Source organism: Alligator sinensis, unplaced genomic scaffold (genome assembly GCF_000455745.1).
Source record: "Alligator sinensis unplaced genomic scaffold, ASM45574v1 scaffold440_1, whole genome shotgun sequence".
NCBI lineage: Eukaryota > Metazoa > Chordata > Crocodylia > Alligatoridae > Alligator > Alligator sinensis.
The window spans coordinates 113,618-132,319 of NW_005842950.1; positions in this window are offsets into that span (position 1 = coordinate 113,618).

Consider the following 18,702-nt stretch of genomic DNA (forward strand, 5'->3'; position numbering starts at 1 on the left):
ATGACCCCAGCTAGGTGCTTGTCCAATCTTCTCTTGAAGACCCCCAAGGTAGGGGAGACCACCACCTTCCTTGGAAGCCCATTCCAGATTCTGGCAACCCTTACCATAAAGAAGTTCTTTCTAATGTTCAACCTAAATCTGCTCTCTATCAATTTATGGCCATTTTTCCTTTTTACTCCAGGGGGTGCCCTAGTAAATAGAGCATCTCCTATTCCCTGCGGCCCTCCCCTGAAACATTTATAGGCAGCCACAAGATCACCTTTCAGCCTTCTCTTGTGAAGGCTCAAGAAATCTAGGTCCCTCAGTCTCTCCTCATAGGGCCTTGCCTGCAGGCCTCTGACCATACAAGTAGCCCTCCTCTGAACCCTCTCAAGATTCTCCACATCCCTCTTGAAGTGCAACACCCAAAACTGGATGCAGTACTCCAACTGTGGCCTGACCAGTGCCGCATAGAAGGGAAACATCACTTCCCTGGACCTGTTTATCATGCATTAGCAGATGCATGATAAAGTGCCGTTAGTTTTGTTGATCACTTCATCAGATTCATGACTCATATTCATCTTGGAGTCAACTATGACTCCAAGATCCCTTTCTGCTACTGTGCTGCTGAGAAGGTCATCTCCCAGCCTGTAAGTATGTTGATGGTTCTTTGTGCCCAGGTGCAGCACTTTGCACTTATCTTTGTTGAACTGCATCCTATTTCGTTCTGCCCATTTTTCCAAGCTGTCCAGATCCACCTGGATCCATTCCCTACCCCATGGGATGTTGTTCCATGAAGAAGGATTCCTGGAAAGAGATGGGATCCACCTGATGGAGAGGGAAGAACATTCTCACAGACAGGCTCACTAACCTAGTGAGGAGGGCTTTAAACTAGGTTTGCTGGGGGATGGAGAACAAAGCCCTGAGGTAAGTGGGGAAGTGGGAGACCTGGAGGAAGAGTGAGCAGGAGGGAGCAACAAGGGAGGTGCTCTCATACTTCCTGAGAAGTCAGGGCAATCAATTACCTCAGGTGCCTGTACACAAATGCATGGAGCCTGGGAAACATGCAGGAAGAATTTGAAGTCCTTGCACAGTACAAGGATTATGACATGATTGGAATAACAGACTTGGTGGGAAAGCTCACATGACTGGAGCACCGTCATGGATGGGTACAAAGTGTTCAGGAAACACAGGCAGGGAAGAGGAGGAGGAGTTTCACTTAATGTAAAAGAGCCATATGATTGCTCAGAGCTCCAGTATAAAACTGGAGATCAGCCTGTTGAAAGTCTCTGGGTTAAGGTTAAAGGGAAGAGCAACAAGGATGGTGTTGTACTGGGTGTGTGCTATAGACCACCAGACCAGAAGGAAGTGGTGGATGAGGCTTTCTTTAAACAGCTAGAGGAAAGTTCCCAATCACAGGGCCTGCTTCTCATGTGGGACTTCAATCACCCTGATATCTGCTAGGAGTGCAATACAGCAGTGCGCAGGCAATCCAGGAAGCTTTTGGAGGGTGTTGGGGACACCTTCTTCTTGGTGCAAGTGCCAGAGTGGCCACCTAGGGACCATGATCTTCTTGACCTGCTATTTAGAAAAGCTGGACATGGGCATATACAAGTCCATGGGGCTGGGCAAGATGTACCTGAGGGTGATGAGGAGTTGGCTGATGACATTGCACAGCCACCGGCTATCATTTTTGAAAATGCATGGCAATCAGGAGAGGTCCCAGATTGGAAAAGGGCAAACAGTGTCCATATTTAAGGGAAAAAGGAGGATTCAGGGAACTACAGAGCAGTCAGCCTTACCTCAGTCCCTGGAAAAATCATGGAGCAGATCCTCAAGGAATCCATCTCTAAGTTCTTGGAGGAGAAAAAGGTGATTAGGAACAGTCAGTCATGCCTGATCAACCCGATTGCCTTCTACGATGAGGTGACTGACTCTGTTGATCTGGGGAGATCACTACATTCTTGCAGGCAAGCTAAGGAATTATGGGCTGCAAGAATGAACTGTATGGTGGACAGAAAACTGGCTGGAGCATTGGGCTTAGAGGGTAGTAATCAATGGCTCAATGTCTAGTTGGCAGCCGGTGTCAGGTGAAGTGCTCCAGGTGTCAGTCCTGGAGCCAGTTTTGTTCAGTGTCTTCATCAACAACCTGGAACATGGCATAGAGTACACTGTCAGCAAGTTTTCAGATGTCACCAAGCTGGGGGGAGTACAAGGTTCCCTCACTTTATGCAGGTTCTGTATGTGTGAATTCACTCTTATATGATGACCCTTTGTATACCAAAATTTTGTTAATTGGAAGGTACATTCATTCTTATGCAGTTGGTGTGGTGGAAGCCTGCAGTCAGCTGGTTTGTGTATTGTATAGTGGGAGTAACACACACCAAAATATAGTCTCCTGTGTGGATCTGTGCACCTTGCTTGTTGTCTGCGAGATGTGTTTCTGTAGCTACTATCCGCATTATGGTAACATTCACCACCACCCTGTGCTTGTTTGTACTGTCTGCTATTGGTGAGTACCAACCTTGTCTTGTAAAAGTGGTAGAAATGGGTCTGGGGGTCAGTACAGTTAAGGTCTTGAAACGTATCTCTATTTGTTACATTGTAAAGTGGGTTCCCTTTATGCAAATTTGAGTTATGCATCATTTTCCAAAATGAAAGCGTGTACAGCATAAAGTGAGGGAAACCTGTAGTAGATACGCTGGAGGGTAGGGCTAGGATTCAGAGTGACCTAGACAAATTGGAAGACTGGGCCAAAAGAAATCTCCTGAGGTTCAACAAGGACAAGTGCAAAGTCCTGCATTTAGGATGGAAGAATCCCATACATCAGTACAGGCTGGGGGCTGACTGGCTTGGCAGCAGCTCTGCAGAAAAGGTCCTAGAGGTTACAGTGGACAATAAGCTAAATATGAGTCAACAGTGTGACCTTGTTGCCAAGAAGGATAAAAGCACACTGGGCTGCATAAGTAGAAGTGTTGCCAGCAGATAAAGGGAAGTGACTATTCTCCTCTATTCAGCACTGGTGAGGCCACATCTGGAGTACTGTGTTCAGTTTTGCCCCCCTCCCTCCCCCCACACCACTACAGAAAGGATGTGGACAAATTGGAGAGAGTCCAGTGGAGGACAACAAAAATGGTGAGGGAACTGGGGGACATGACTTACAAGGAGAAAGGGCTTATTTAGTTTAGAGAAGAGGAGATGGAGGGTATTTAACCTGCTGGTAACCAGTTCGAGACTGTTCTCAGTGGTGACGGACGACAAAACAAGGAGCAATGGTTTCAAGTTGCAGTAAGGGAAGTTTAGGTCAGATATTAGGAAGAATTTTCTCACTTAGCGGCGGCAGCAGTTCCTTGGAGTCGAGGATGACATCTGTCAGGCTTGATGGTTCCTCAGGTGGCTGAGGAGCCTGATTCTGGATACACATATTCTACAGAAATGGGGGCATATTGTTGCATGGGGGAGTGGAACTTGCAGCTCTGGGTTGGTCTCCTTCTCCTTCCTCTGCTGCTGCCATTCCACCTCAAAGTGGTGCATGCTTTGGTGGACCAGGTGACGCCACACCAAATGGTCAAATTTGTCACTTGGAGTAAAACACTGGATCAGGTTACCCAGAGAGGTGGTGGAATCTCCATTCTTGGAAGTTTTTAAGAGGTGGCTAGACAAAGCTGTGGCTGGGATGATCTAGTTGGGGCTGGTGTTGCTTTGAGAAGGGGGTTGGGCTAGATGGCAATTTGCCATGGGCTAGTGAGCCGGAGCTTTTCCTGTTTCTGCCTGTGGCATTTGCTGTCCCAGTTTTCAATGTAGTCTTTATAGCGTGGCCTTCATGGATGATTATGGAGTAAAAGTTTTACCTTTGCTCTTAACTTTACTTCCCCCTATAAAGCATTACAAAGCTGAAAGGTTAAGGGTGGAGTTTTCAAAAGAATCTGAGAATCTAAGGAGCTGTGGTTGTAAAAAAACCAAACAAACAAAAAGAATTCTGGCTAAACAATGTTATTAAGGCTGCCTGTTCTGAAAAAACAGGTTCTTTCTTTATGATGGATCTTCATACATTTGCATCAAGGGGGGAATTCAACCTGGTGCCTGTGTGTCCACCATGGAAGACTTCCCCCTCCCCACTTAAGTCTTCAACATGAGCCTGAAGCTTGACTTGAATACGGCATTGGCTTTGAGTTTTTCATCTGCAGAGGGGTAAAATTCTTTGTAAAGGACAGTAAAGAATACACTTTGGTAATGAGCACTAACAGCTGATCCCTACAGTTGATAAATATTCCTGATTTGTGCTACAGTTTCATAGATTATGGCGTTGATTTGTGCTTTCAATTTGTTTTGCGTGTGGTTTGACTTACATGTCTACATCTCTTTTTGTTTTGTTTCACTTTTTGCTCTTTGAAGGACTGAATTTCAAGCTGTAATTTCACAACATTCAAAGGTAAGTTCCCCCATGCTTTATATGCAGACAGCTCTATTTTCCATCTTGAATGCAGTTTCCCTAGCTTTTGCATTGGCATGGCTGTATTTATGCAGTGATCATATGTAGGGTTGCCAACTCTGTTTGAATCTATTCCAGGAGGTTTCATCACATGATGTAATCACATTGAGTCATTACAGCAGGAAAGCAAATGCACATTTTAAAAATCCAGTGAACTACTATATAAATCGGATTCAAACTTTAATATTTATTTTAATGAATTCCCTATCATTTATCTCCTGGATGACTCTCAGCAGTCTCCTGGAGATTTATATATAATTCCTGGAGACTCCAGGGCATTCCTAAAGGGTTGGCAACCCTAATCATATGTACTGTTCACTATCACTCTCTTAAGGATGAATGTAGGAAACCACCTGCATTTTGAACAGAAACAAGTGCACAACATTTTTTGATGCTTTTGAGGAGAGGAAAATGCAACATGTATGATGTAACATTCTAGTTCTCTCCACCATGCATTTTTTCTATGCTCCATCACTATGTGGTGACCAAAGTTTTAAAAAAACCCAAAAACTGGAAAAGGGGGAAGAAGAAAATAATGGCTTGAACAACTGAGCAGAGGACACGGGGAGCCACAAACTTTTCTAATCTTTTCTAATACTGTTCCTTATGGTCCTAGACTCTTTCACTGGCTCTCATGCTCTTTCCTTTCTCTTTTACCATCTATAAAGCTAGGGTTTTCAGCTTCTGAAGCAACCCAAGAGAAAATGGCAATAGACACTGTATGAAAAGTATGTTTCATATTTCTGCCCTTTCGAGTTCTTCAGAATAGTAAGAAAGATGAAAGCCTAGCCTTCTGGACAACCAGAAGAGAAAATAAAGAACTCTGTCTTCTCAGATATCCATGACTGTGATGGAGATGTCAGACTTTTGACATATGTCAGTTGGGTCCCTCAGAATCTGCAGGAGTAATGTCAGTGCAGATGCTACCGGAGGTTGAGGAAATGACAGCAGCTTCATCTCCCCAGTTTTGATCTTGACTCTGGATCTATGAAGCAATTGGCTGTTTCCTGACAATGACTGCCTTTTAGGCACCAGTCAGCCAAGCTGGGGCTAATTTAAAGAGTCACTGGTGCAGCAGTAAGTAGTCAACAGGGGATAAGGCTGAATAACATAATTCAGCTGCTGGGTAGACTCTTAAAGTGGTAACCTACAGTTCAATATTACTGGGAGTTGCTGAGAGTTGGGAGAGACTGAAATAAAGCTCTAGCTTGAGGAGATCAAGGCCTAAATTTCAGTAGCTGTCAAGATATTGTGAAGCTACATATTTCATCTGTCTTTCTTTTAAATTTTTATTTTATGAATCTTGTAGTTCTGATCAAATTACTCTGTCTACACCTACTGCTCACACTTTGGCCAGCTCTAAACTCTTTTCATCAGCATGGCAAAAGCACTGGCTTTGGAACATCTACTTGCCTGCTGACCAAACCAAACTGATGTCAGCAATTCGTGCCTGGTGCCACACTGGATTTTTCTAATGACAAGGGAGGCATTCTGTATTTGTAATTATGCTGCAAATTGAAACAGAATAGTTGAATAACCAGGGCATTTTTCTTTCTGCTTTATTCATATTTTAGTTACTCAAAGCAGAATACAACTTCTGCTTTGGGCTCCTGTGTCAGCATACAGAAGTTAGGGTAAGAAACAGTACTGAAAACCCTTTCTCCCATTTCGTTTCATAAAATGACTAAGTGGAATCCAACATCACCATGACAAAAGGAATAATTAAAGCCACATCTGTACCAGCATCAGATTCCTAACTGAAAGCCCACAAGTGCAGTGCAGACCAAATTTGAGTAAATGCAAGGAAACTGAAGCTAACTTGTTTTGAAATCTATAATAGGAAATAATAGCAGTAGTTAGAAAGGTCAGAAGCAAGATAAATGATGTCAGAAAAAGTGTGGTGTCCCCAATGGACAGACTGAAGAGAACTTTACTTTTAACTGTAGGACTGTAAAAAACAAAAACAAAAAACACAACCCCCCCCACAACAAACAGAAAACATCATTGCCAACATCTGTGCTTGTTTTTTGATTTCAACCCCATGGAGTTGCACAAATGTGACCCTAATCAAATGCATTTGCAGGAGAATTTTGCAGTATAGGTGCTATATATCCTAGATATCTATCCTCTAAATTGGATCATTGTTTGCACAGACTAACTGTAGTGTACACCTGACTGAGTTATTTAAAGCTAAAAGGAAAATGTCCATTTTTCTGGTCTAGTCCAGAGTTTGAATTCGGTGCCAAAAAGAATTATGGTTTTAAAAAACAGATATTCAAGAGTCATGCACTACAGATTTGATGATATGTTGATTCATATTATAAAACTACACTTCTCTCACTTTTTGCAATTATGCCATTTTCTAAGATTTGTAGCAGAAAATTTAAATCCTGCTTTCTCTTGAATATCTAATTGCACAATGCATCCAGGAAATCCATCTGTGCCTTTCTGATTTCTGCTCTTATAACATTTCTGCAGTGTGAACATGACAGTTTGCTGAGGCACTTTGAAAACCATAAAACCCTAAATAAGAAACCACAGTTAAAACAGACAGCCCTATCCTCAGCTGGTATGAATTGGTACCTGTCCAGAGACTCTACACACATTTAAACCAGCACAGGATCTGGACAGTTAGGCATGAAATGATTTATAAGTTATTTCAAATGTGTTCTGTGGTAATTTGGCTTGCAATCACCTAATTTGTACAGAAATCAAAAGTATACATTTACAAATGTATATAAAAATGTGTACACATATGTACTTTGCCCATGCATGCTGTACTACAGCGGATTTTACTTTATGAACAATATTTTATTTTGGATGATTACATTTTGTTGATATATAAAACACACACAAACCTTTGGATGAATACAGAATTATTCAGTAACCTAAAACATGTTAGTGAAGTGTACAAGTGCATTTTTCAGTCATTCCATCCACCTACACTTGAAAATTTAGTTCAGAGTATTACATATTATCTTTAAATAACACGTTTTTCAGGTTTTAACATCAGTTATCTGACCTTCCCCAAAGGGTCAGATTTTCAAAGGTGAATATTATTTTTGAAGGTGAATATATGAATATTATTTTCAAAAGCAACAGTTATGAGAGACAAGCACCTTAGATACTTTTGAATACCCTGCTATGTATATCCATAGTGAAACAGTGTATGTGGAATTGCATCACTTATGCTGTGCATATATGTAGTGCATGGCAAAGTGGTCATGTGTTCAAAACAGGAAACCAAAGCTGTGATGACAAAAAAGAAGCTTAGTATAGAAGCAAAACTTTTTAGGTGGTCTCAGCAATCCGTGTTTAGTAAACATATTCTTCACTTGTGTATTACTCTCACTTGCACATATTTAGCACATGAAAATAAAGTTTTCAATATACATGGAGTCAGTGCCCTCTTAACCTGTGTATCTGATGCAAATAAAATTCTAAATACCAATTGTGACAGTTGCAGTTGGTAGTTAGAATTCTGTTTGTTTCACTATCACGATGGGCTCAATTCAATTCCCACTCAAGGCGATGGAAAGATGCCATGAAAGCTAGGGGAGGCCAAATAAGAAGTACATTTGTACAAGGCAATGGGTACAAGGCAATGGCCTGGAGCCAGGGCCTGTGAGCTATTGCACTCTAGGGAGAAAAACTGCTTAAAGAAAGTAATAGAATCTTAGACAGAAGTCTTTTCATAAAAAAGGGGGACTTGAGGTGTTCATAGGCTGATGTGTTCCTCCATCTCTTCAGATCCTCCTCTGAAACATATTCTATCTTCATGACAATTGTTACTGATTTCACTGGGTGCTTGAGGGACTGGTTCTATGCTATTCAAATCCAGCTCTTTGCAACATCTGCAAAAGGGAAATGCCTTTAGTAATTAACTACCCATATTACGAACTCCCACTCTTCCAGTGTTCTATTTTCTCTTAGTTGCCTTTATTATCTTGCTAGAAGTTTGTGCTCATCTCTCTAATAGCCATCCTCATGGTTTATACTCATAAAGCAAGACACTTAAATGACCTCTAAAGAACTGTTGCAAAGGGCACTGAGGCAAGAATCCTGCTCCTGTCTGAAACAGTTTTTGTCACAAAACCTGATACAAAGTGCAGTGGGGTGGGAAGCAAGAATTCAAGTTGTCCACCATCAGCATAACATGGAAGTGCAGTAGTATCAGGATGGGATATGGGATAACAAACAGAGCACAGACTTGGGGTTAGATGGATCTTTCTATTTAGTTCTCCATCTCCTGTGGATTGATTGGGTAAAATGGAGCTACAGCAATACTGCAACTGTAGGAGGGTCTGAAGAGCTGCCTTCCCACAATGAGCCCCGCTATGTAAAACCTGCCACATGTTTCCTATGCTTCTGTTCAGAATTTAGGTGTCAAAGTGCAAGTACAGAAATAAAGGCCCCTTAATATAGATGGAGCCAAGTGAAAACAATGAACTGATATAACCTTTTGTTTACCGCTATACCTCCCCCCTGCCTCCTGCCCCACCCCCCCTGCCCGTCCCTCCAGTCAGGTCAATTTTGAATATAAATCCCCAGCATGTGGAGAACTGCCTAATAAACACCTGTCAGGATTCCTCACTGCCATTCCACCAGATCATTTGTTCACATGCTTCTATATGGCTGTTGTTTGTAAAGCACTTTGAAGGCCACAGTAGGAAAAGGGAGGTAATATGGTATGGTACAGATGAAAAGGATATAATGTGGCCCCTTGTATTAAAGTTTGGCTTTTAATGTGGTTTCAGATATTGTGAAGGCCAAAGTTAAGTGAGGTTTTTGGTTAAATGGACTTATCCCCTAAAGAATGTCTGTTGGCAGAAGCCCTTCTTCCCCCTTCAAACATGCTTGCACACATGGGCATGCAGTCTCTTATGTGATTGATATAATGTTCTGTAGCTGGGTCTCAGACTGGAGTAACAGCATGCATTGCAGGTCAAGATTAAGGTGCACTGGTCAAACTCCAAGAAGCAAAGTAAATTAGCCAATGTGGAGCTTCATACTTTTGTGGCTGGACTACTTTGATACACTTAAAGCAAACTTGGGCAGCTCTATACTGCATGCAGTCTACAGTGTAGTCATACCATATGGGTCTTAGAATCAGAGAATCATAGAAAGTTACAGTTGGAAGGGACCTCAGGAAGTCATCTAGTCCAGCCCCTTTCTCAAAGTAGGATCAACCCTAACTAGATCATCCCAGCCAAAGCTTTGTCTAGCCAGGTTTTGAAAACCTCCAAGGATAGAGCTTCCACCACCTCTCTGGGTAACCCTGTTCAGTGTTTTACAACCCTCCTAGTGAGAAAATTCTTCCTAATATCAAACCTAAACTTCCCTTGCTGAAACTTGAGAACATTGCTCCTTGCTCTGTCATCTGCTACCACTGAGAACAGTCTAGCTCCATCCTCTTTCAAACCCCGCTTCAGGTAGTTGATGGCTGCTATTAAACCCTCTCTCAGTCTCCTCATTAGACGAAATAAGCCCAGTTCCCCAGTTCTGGCCACTGGACATTGTTACATATTACACTTAGCACATGCTAATGTCCAAACAATCAAGGAAAGAAGCATGTGCTAAGTGGCATCCTACCCTAGTAAAGTTAGGCCTCTTCTAGAAAGGATTAGGGCTAAATAGTATTACCTAATACATGTTGAGCTAGCATCAGACTGCCCTGCAGAGGTAGATCAATCAGGGGACTCCAGTGCAGTTCATCGTGCTTCCAGCCTCCCTACTTCACCAGAGCTTTAAACCAGAAAGACTCCAGTATGATTGGGAACCCAATAAAGCTGTTTGACTGACTGGACTCCATTTCTCCAGTTCACCTCCTCCTCTACTCTGATTGAGTGTTGGGGCTGGGACCAGCTTCTGTACTGTTCTGGTGTTGCTCCCAGCCCTTGAGCTTCACTGAAGCCCTGAATTAGCTCCCATGTGGTATAGGGGCTGGGAGAGGCTTCCATGGCGTATTGATGTACCTTCAATCCCCAGCACGACACCAGGGCCTTGAGCCAACACCTATGTGGTGCAAGGACTGGGACCGGCACCCACGTCATAACAATGTCACTCAAAGTCCTTGTACTACACTTGAGCCTTCAACTATCTTGAGTATGATTGTAAGGTTGAGACCCAAAATCAGTTGACTTTTTGGTCTCAGCCTTGGGTTCAAGGTTCTGGCACATGTACATCCAATTATAATTAGGTTGTAGTAAGCATTAACATGTGACTGCTCATTATACTTTCTAAGTTGCACTAATGCTTACTTTGATCTAAATCTGATGTGTGCTAAGTGTAACATGTAATAACACCCTGAATGGGAACAACTTTGTAGTGCCAGGAGAGTAATTAACATGTGCTAAGTGGCTTGAACATGCATCTGCTTGCATTTTAACTGCACTTACTCAATGTTAAGTTGAAGGTGTGACACCATGCTATTTTTCAAACCTTGCTCAGTGAATATTCCTAGGTAGAGTCCCTAGGCCACCCTCAGGCTGATTGTAGCCAAAGTTTTAAATCTCTCATTATAAACACTAAAATGTCACAAAACCCTCAAAAATTCTTAAAAACAATGACATTATCTTGAGACAAAAATTTCTTTTCACTTGAGAGTCTTTGAAAATGTCAGCCTAATTGAGGTAGGCACCCAAATCGCTTTGAAAATGTTTTGGATGTCAGTCTCCATAGAAAGTGTTTGGAGAATCCCCATTAGGTGCTCTTTTGCTGCATATGGGTACTTCACTAGCAGCTACAAATTCTCTTCAACTTCAGTTTTGACATTGGACCAAATTCCTCTGTACATCACAAAGGGCATAATTCTCTCCATGCATAGCTGACCCCTGTGCCATCCTTTTACAGCCAGAGCTCTTGCAGAATTTAATGGGAGCTTGAGGCTTGAGCCCAGAGAGTAGCACTACAGGCTTCCTTCACAAACATCCTTATTTCTTCACCTCCTTTCTGACGTGCAAGGTACAATATTTCCAGGAGAGAAGAACGATGACAAATCTCATGTTAATTACCTGAATGAGACTTTACTTGTTTTTCCTTCTCTCAGAACACTCTGTCTTCTCAGTATTTTAGAATTTTATGAATTTTTGACAAAGAAAGTATGGCCTAAATGGAAGTTCCAATTTGCACTCCAGTATTGTTGAACAAGAGCAAATTAGAACAAGCAATAAAACCCTGACTGCTATCAAATATCACATTGATGTAAATCAAACAAGCAAAGAAATATTTGCAGTTCTATATTTTCAGTAGTAGGTGGTGATAACAAATTATACATTTGCCCCTGTATTATGGGTACTGTGTCATTTGACTCCATGAATCTTCATAATACATTCCAGATGAGTAAGTCCAACATTTCAGAATCCAAGCCCCAGTTTTGAATGGAGAGGGGCCAACATTTTTTTTGCATTCACAGAAGCAAACATTTCCATGTACAAGCATTGTTTGTGGATGCAAATCAGTACATTAGTTGTGCAGGTATCTAAACTTTGCATATGAATGTAGGGAGCAAGGGATTTGCCTGTTTGAAATACAGATGAGCACACAAGCTACAAAAGCAAATTTAGGAGCCCCTTTGCAGAACATGCCCCTGCTCTGAGCTTATGGCAAAAACCAGAAATTGTTGGAAGACAAATGTGCTATTGTGCCTTTGTAATGGGACAAAATCATAAGTGAAATTAATATTACCCTGAAGAGACTGTGATTGATCACACCTACTTATCTGTAAACTATCTAATGTGTTTTCTTGTTGGGTAGAGTATTATTTAAAATACTATTCATGTTTTCTGGACTAGAAATGTTTATAAATAAAATGGATACAATCCTAGCTATGCTTAACAGAAGAAAATCTCCATGCCTGAAAAGCAAAATGAATGTTTGTAGCACACATGTACAGAAAGCTGGTGATAAGTATCATCAGTGACCTGATTTCTGCAATAAATAGAAACTGCTAGTTAGCATGGGATGCAATGGGAAGAAGAATCAAATATGTTGGGTCAGAGATGTGAAAAAGAAAATTTTCCAGTGCTTTAGTTTTCCATGGGAAATTTAACATCTATTGGAAAAAAAAAATTGTTTCATAAAATTCATTAGTAACAATGAATGGATGCCAATACAATATTGGGCAAGCTTGGCAGCTTCCTATGTGAAGGATCAGTACATCTCCTTGGAGGCTGACATTGGCTCCAAAGATGATTGCTTGAAACCATCTGGGTAAAGCTGGGGGGTTGTGGGGGTGCACAGCAAGAGAGATCTAACTGTAGGTGTATACTACAGACCACCAAACCAGGGTGAGGAACTTGATCTAGAGTTCACCTGAGAACTAACAGAGGCTGCACAGGCAAGAGACATGGTCATCATGGGTGGCTTCAATTATCCAGTCATCTCTTGGGAGGAACACTCGGCCAAGCCGGATCTGTCACTTTCGTTCCTGACCTGCATCCAAAAGCTTTTCCTGACTCAGGAGGTGCATGGGTGAACCAGAGGTAATGCTCTTCTAGACTTGGTCCTGGCCAAAGGACCTGGTGACTGATGTAAACATAGAGGGCAGCCTGAGTGATATCAACCATGAAACCATTAAATTAATGGTCCATCACAAGGCAAACAAATCAGATAGCAGGCTTGAAGTTTTGGACTTAAAAAATGCAATTTTCAACAAGCTCAGGTCACTAGTAGGGAATGTGCTGAGTGAACAGGGACTGAAGGCAAAAGGAGTGCATGAAGAGTGGTCATTCCTAAAGGACACAATCCTTGAAGCACAAAGGAAGTCCATTCCCATGCAGAGGAAATGTAGCAAAAGGACTGGGAAGCCCTCTTAGCTACACAGGGAAATCATGGTCCTCTTAAGAAAGAAGAAAGAGGCATACAGTCACTGGAAGCTAGGGGCAGCCCTGAGGAGGACTATGTAGCAATGGCCTGCACTTATAGAGATCAGATCATCAAAGTTAAGGCAGTAACTGAACTAAAATTAGCAATGGAAATTAAAGACAACAAGAAGTCCTTCTTTAGGTACATAGGGAATGGAAGGAAAATGAATGGGAGTGTGGGGCCATTGCTCAACAACTCAGGACTGCTAGTCACTGACACTGAGGAGAAAACTGAACTCCTAAATGTTTACTTTGGTTTGGTCTTTCACTGGGCCAAGGGGAAAATCACACCAGCCACAGTACAGAATGAGCAAGGTTCAAATGAACACCTTCCTACTATTGCTGTAGAACTGGTGTGTGATCAGTTAAAGAAAGTGGATTTATATAAGTCAGCAGGACTGGATAAAGTTCATCCAAGAGTGCTGAAAGTGTTGGCTGAAGTCATCATGGAACCCCTGGTGAAGCTCTTCCAAAACTCGTGGTGCTCTGAGGAGGACACGGAGTACTGGAAGAAGGCCAATGTTGTGCCCATCTTAAAGAAAGGGAGGAAGGAGGACCCAGGTAACTATAGGCCAATTAGCCTAACTTCTTTCCCAAAGAAAATCCTGGAAAAAATCATTAAGGAGTCAATATGCAACAGGCTTGCAGAAGGTAGGATTCTGAATGACAACCAGCATGGCTTCATCGTGGGCATGTCTTGTCTTACCAACCGCATCTCCTATGATCAGGTGACTCACCACCTGCATAAGAGAAAGGAGGTTGACATTATATACCTCGACTTCCATAAAGTTTTCAATCTGGTCTCCCATGAAGTTCTCATGAGAAAATTGGAAGACTGTGGGCTTAACTGTGAGACAGTCAGGTGGGTAGGAAACTGGCTGTGGTGTAGGACCCAGAGAGGTCTGATAAATGGATCTGTGTCGTCTTGGCGCGAAGTGACCAGTGGTGTCCTGCAGGGGTCAGTGCTTGGTCCAGTGCTATTCAACATCTTCATCAATGATTTGGATGTGGTGGTGAAGAGCTCACTGGCCAAGTTCATGGACAATACCAAGTTATGGGGAAGCATGGTCATGCTTGACGATAGGCTGCAGATACAGGAGGACCTAGACAGGTTTGCAATTTGGGCAGACCAGAACCAGATGAAGTTCAATGTTAAGAAATGTAAAGTGTTCCACCTGGGGATGAACAATCCCCTGCAAACCTACAAGCTTGGCAATGCCAACCTGACCAGCACTACAAAAGAAAGGGACCTGGGGGTAATAATAGACCACAGTATGAACATGAGCCAGCAGTGCGACGCTGTAGCCAGCAGGGATAACAATACCCTGGCATGTATCAATCAATGCATCTCCAGCAAAACCAAAGAAGTGATTGTCCCACTCTAATCAGCATTGGTGAGACCACAGCTGGAGGACTACCTCCAGTTCTGGGCACCACACTTTGCCAAGGATGAGGTAAAGCTTGAGAGAGTCTGGAGAAGGGCCACCTGTATGATCAGAGAGTTGTGTGGCAAGCCATACAAGGAAAGTCTGAGGGATCTGGGACTTCAGACTAAAAAAAAGAAGACTGAGAGGGGACTTGGTAGCAGAATATCACTACATCAGAGGCTTACATTAAGGAGACTCGGTGAACAACTGTTCACCAGGGCACCTGAGGGGAAAACTAGGTGTAATGGGCACAAATTCATGGAAGACTGTTTCAGGTTCAACATTAGGAAAAACTACTTCACAGCTAGGGTGTCCAGACTATGGAATAAGTTCCCTCCAGAGATGGTAACATCGCCTACCCTGGAAATCTTCAAGAGGAGACTGGATGGTCACCTTGCTGGGGTCACCTGACCCCAGTTGTCTTTCTTGCTTGGTGCAGGGGGCTGAACCCGATGATCTTCCAAGGTCCCTTCCAGCCATACTATCTATGAATCTGTGAGAGTTGTAATTAATATTTTTCAGGTGATTATCCCTAGGAAGTGTGAGAGAGAATACATATATATTTTATTGATTTGTAAACAGGAGGGTAAATACACTCACATAATAATCCAAACCAAAAATCAAGTTATGAATTCACCTAATTGGCTGTGCAGGTCAAATCAAAACCAAAGTTAAAATTCTTATCTCATACTACAAGTGAAAGCAATCCCAAAACTAAAACTGTCATTAATTTTTGTTTCAATTTCAGTTCAGCAAACACACAGAGCAGTATCTCTTTTTTTTTTCTTGGGTTGGGGAAGTTGGAAGTGTTTGCATAAGATCTGTTAGTTTTTTAGTGCTTTTGTTTTGAAATAGTCATAACAATGCCTAATCAGAAAAAAACCCAAAAAAACAACTATTGTGTGGCATCATTATGGTGAAGTTCAAGCCACTGAATGAAGGTAGAAAGTTGGTAGATGTAAGTACTGCAGGACGGAATATGCTAACAATGCAACAAAAATGAAGAAACATTTAATAACATATAGAAACTGTTCTGAAAGAGTACAAGCCATATACAGAAAACTAATACAACCAAATGGTGGAACAACATCAGCTGAGAAAAGTCTACTTCAGGAATCCTATGTAAGTAAACAAATTAAGATGTTATACAATTCATAGTATAGATTAGCTCTATATTGTTAAAACATTATAATTTTAAAAAGTAATTAACGCAACTCTGGACTATTATTTATTTATTTATTTAAAATGTTAGTATCCTGCTTTTCTTCTTGCACTAAGCACCCAAAGTGGCTTAGGCTTTACAATATATATATATTTAAATTACATAATAGATAAATAGCTAACTATTTCAACCCAGCAGATCGAGCTTAGTCCTCTGGCCAATGGCTGTGGCCAGACTATACTTCCCTTTGGCTTTGCAGTCCCAGGGCAACTGAGCAGCAAGTTGAGCAGCAGAGTGTTCTTTCTGGCAGGGAGGGGGGAAGCATGCTCCCTGCAACTTCTCCTTTTCCTTCTCCTTCTCCTTCTGATGGATGAGACCAGAATAGAATAGGCTAACATAAATAAAATCTTTTCCACCTTTGGTTGCAGGAACTTGGTACTTCAAGTGAAATAGCAGATTTGCAAAAAATGGAAAATGAAAATTTTGAGCTGCCAAGTCTGGGGGAAGAAGAGGCAGGATCCTCACTTTCAAGATCACTGTCACCAGATATGCGATCCACCATGAGTAGCTGTTCAAGACAGTCAAGCTTTTTATCAAGCTTTGTGGACAAAATGTCAAAGAAGATCGAGAAAAAGCAGATGAGACATTAGCTCGAGCTATATTTGCAAGTGGTACATCTCTTTCCATAACTGAACATCAATAATGGAAGGAACATTACAAACTAATTTTCCCATCATATAAGTTACCATCACATTATCGCTTATTACATTCTCTCTCAGATAGAGAGTATGACAGAGTTGAAACAATGGTTATTGTAAGGATTGGTCATCCAGAATCACTGACTCTGATGTCAGATGGATGGACTGATATATAAGGAAATCCTTTATTGAACATTATGTTAGCAACACCTGAACCAATATTATTGAAAGCAATTGCTACCAAATCTTGTCATACAGGTGAATACATAGCCAAATTAATGAGTGAAGATATTGAAAGTGCAGGTCCCTCCAGGGTACAAGCCCTGGTAACTGGTAATGTGAGTAACATGAAAGCTGCGTGTCAAATATTAATGGCAAAGTATACTCATTTAATAGTATTTGGTTGTCTTGCTCACAGGCTGAATCTTCTGGCAAAGGACATAATAAGTGTGAATACATTATATCAAATACGAAAAATGCAAGGTTCTCCACCTTGGGAGGAAAAACCTGCAGCATGTCTATAGGCTCGGCAGTGCTACGCTGACTAGCACTGCAAATGAGAGGGACTTGTCCCTCATCATTTGGGATGAGGATTGACCACAAGATGGTCAATCCTCATCATTTGGGATGAGGATTGACCATAAAATGAACATGAGCCTTCAACGTGATGCCACAGCTAGTAAAGTGAGCAACACCCTGGCTTGCATCCATAGATACTTCTCAAGCAAATCCTGGGATGTCATTCTCCCATTGTACTCGGCCTTAGTGAGGCTGCATATGGAGTCCTGCGTCCAGTTTTGGGCTCCACAATTCAAAAAAGATGAGGAGAAGCTTGAGAGTCCAGAGGAGAGCCACTCGCATGATCAAAGGTCAGGAAAACAGACCTTATGACGAGAGGCTGAAAGCTATGGGACTCTTCAACCTGGAAAAGCGCAGGCTCAGGAGTGGCCACCTATAAGTTTATAAGGGGTGTTCACCAGGATCCAGGGGAACATTTGTTCACCAGAGCGCCCCAAGGGATTACAAGGTCAAACAGTTATAAACTGCTGCAAGACCATTTCAGGCTGGCCATAAAAACTTCTTTAACGTCCAAGCCCTCAAAGTCTGGAATAGCCTGCTGCTGGAGGTGGTTCAAGCACTTACTTTGAATGCCTTCAAGAGAAACCTGGATGTTTTTCTTGCTGGGATCCTATGACCCCAGCTGACTTCCTGCCTCCAGGGCAGGGGGTGGGACTCAGTGATCTTCCAAGGTCCCTTCCAGCCCTAATGTCTATGAAATCTATACAGTAAAGACAATATTGGCAAACTGCAAAGTGATTGTGAAGGTATTTGTGATGACAGTATGTATTGTAGAACTTACTGCCACTGCCAAGAGTTCATTTACCTAGAGGCGGTGACAGGATGAACCTTAATCTCAGATCACCCAGTCTGCCAGGAGACTGATCTAACTTTTCTCTCCTGCCATGACTTTGTTGGTACAATGTTAATAGGAGGCAATACCCCAAGATGACCCTTCAGGTCTCAATCTCTGTCTTCTGTGGGGCTGCAAACCTCCCCTCTACCCCACCCTAGCCACTCCAGATGGAATTCAGAGTTTCTCTTCAGCCTGGTTTGATGCTGCCCAATTCTCTAATGCTCAGCCCTTTGTAGCCTGCCACCTGGATGACTGTAGTTTTAGTCCGACACACACCTCCATCCAGGGGATGGCCTTAGACTGGGCTCACACACCCCAAACACAACTGTTCCAGTCTCTCTTTAGAGCCAGTTTGTGTCCCCTTTACTTTGGGATCAATCTCTCATATTAAAAAGAACAGTTGATCTAATGCTGCTCATTACAGATCCACATTATTCTACTGGTGAGCATACACAGTCCTTGGTAGGATCTCTCTTCTGAGCAAAACAAAGCCCCACCAGGGTGGCACTAACCTTAGAAGGAAGTCTTTATTGCTTCCCTCTGGAATACTCAGCAGCTACTCCATTTCAGGATTTTTCAAAATCCACGTGTAGGCATGCCTCCTCATGCCTCCTTCTTTTGGTCACTCCTACAGTGTTTCTCTGGCAGGGTCAGCCGTACCCGCTT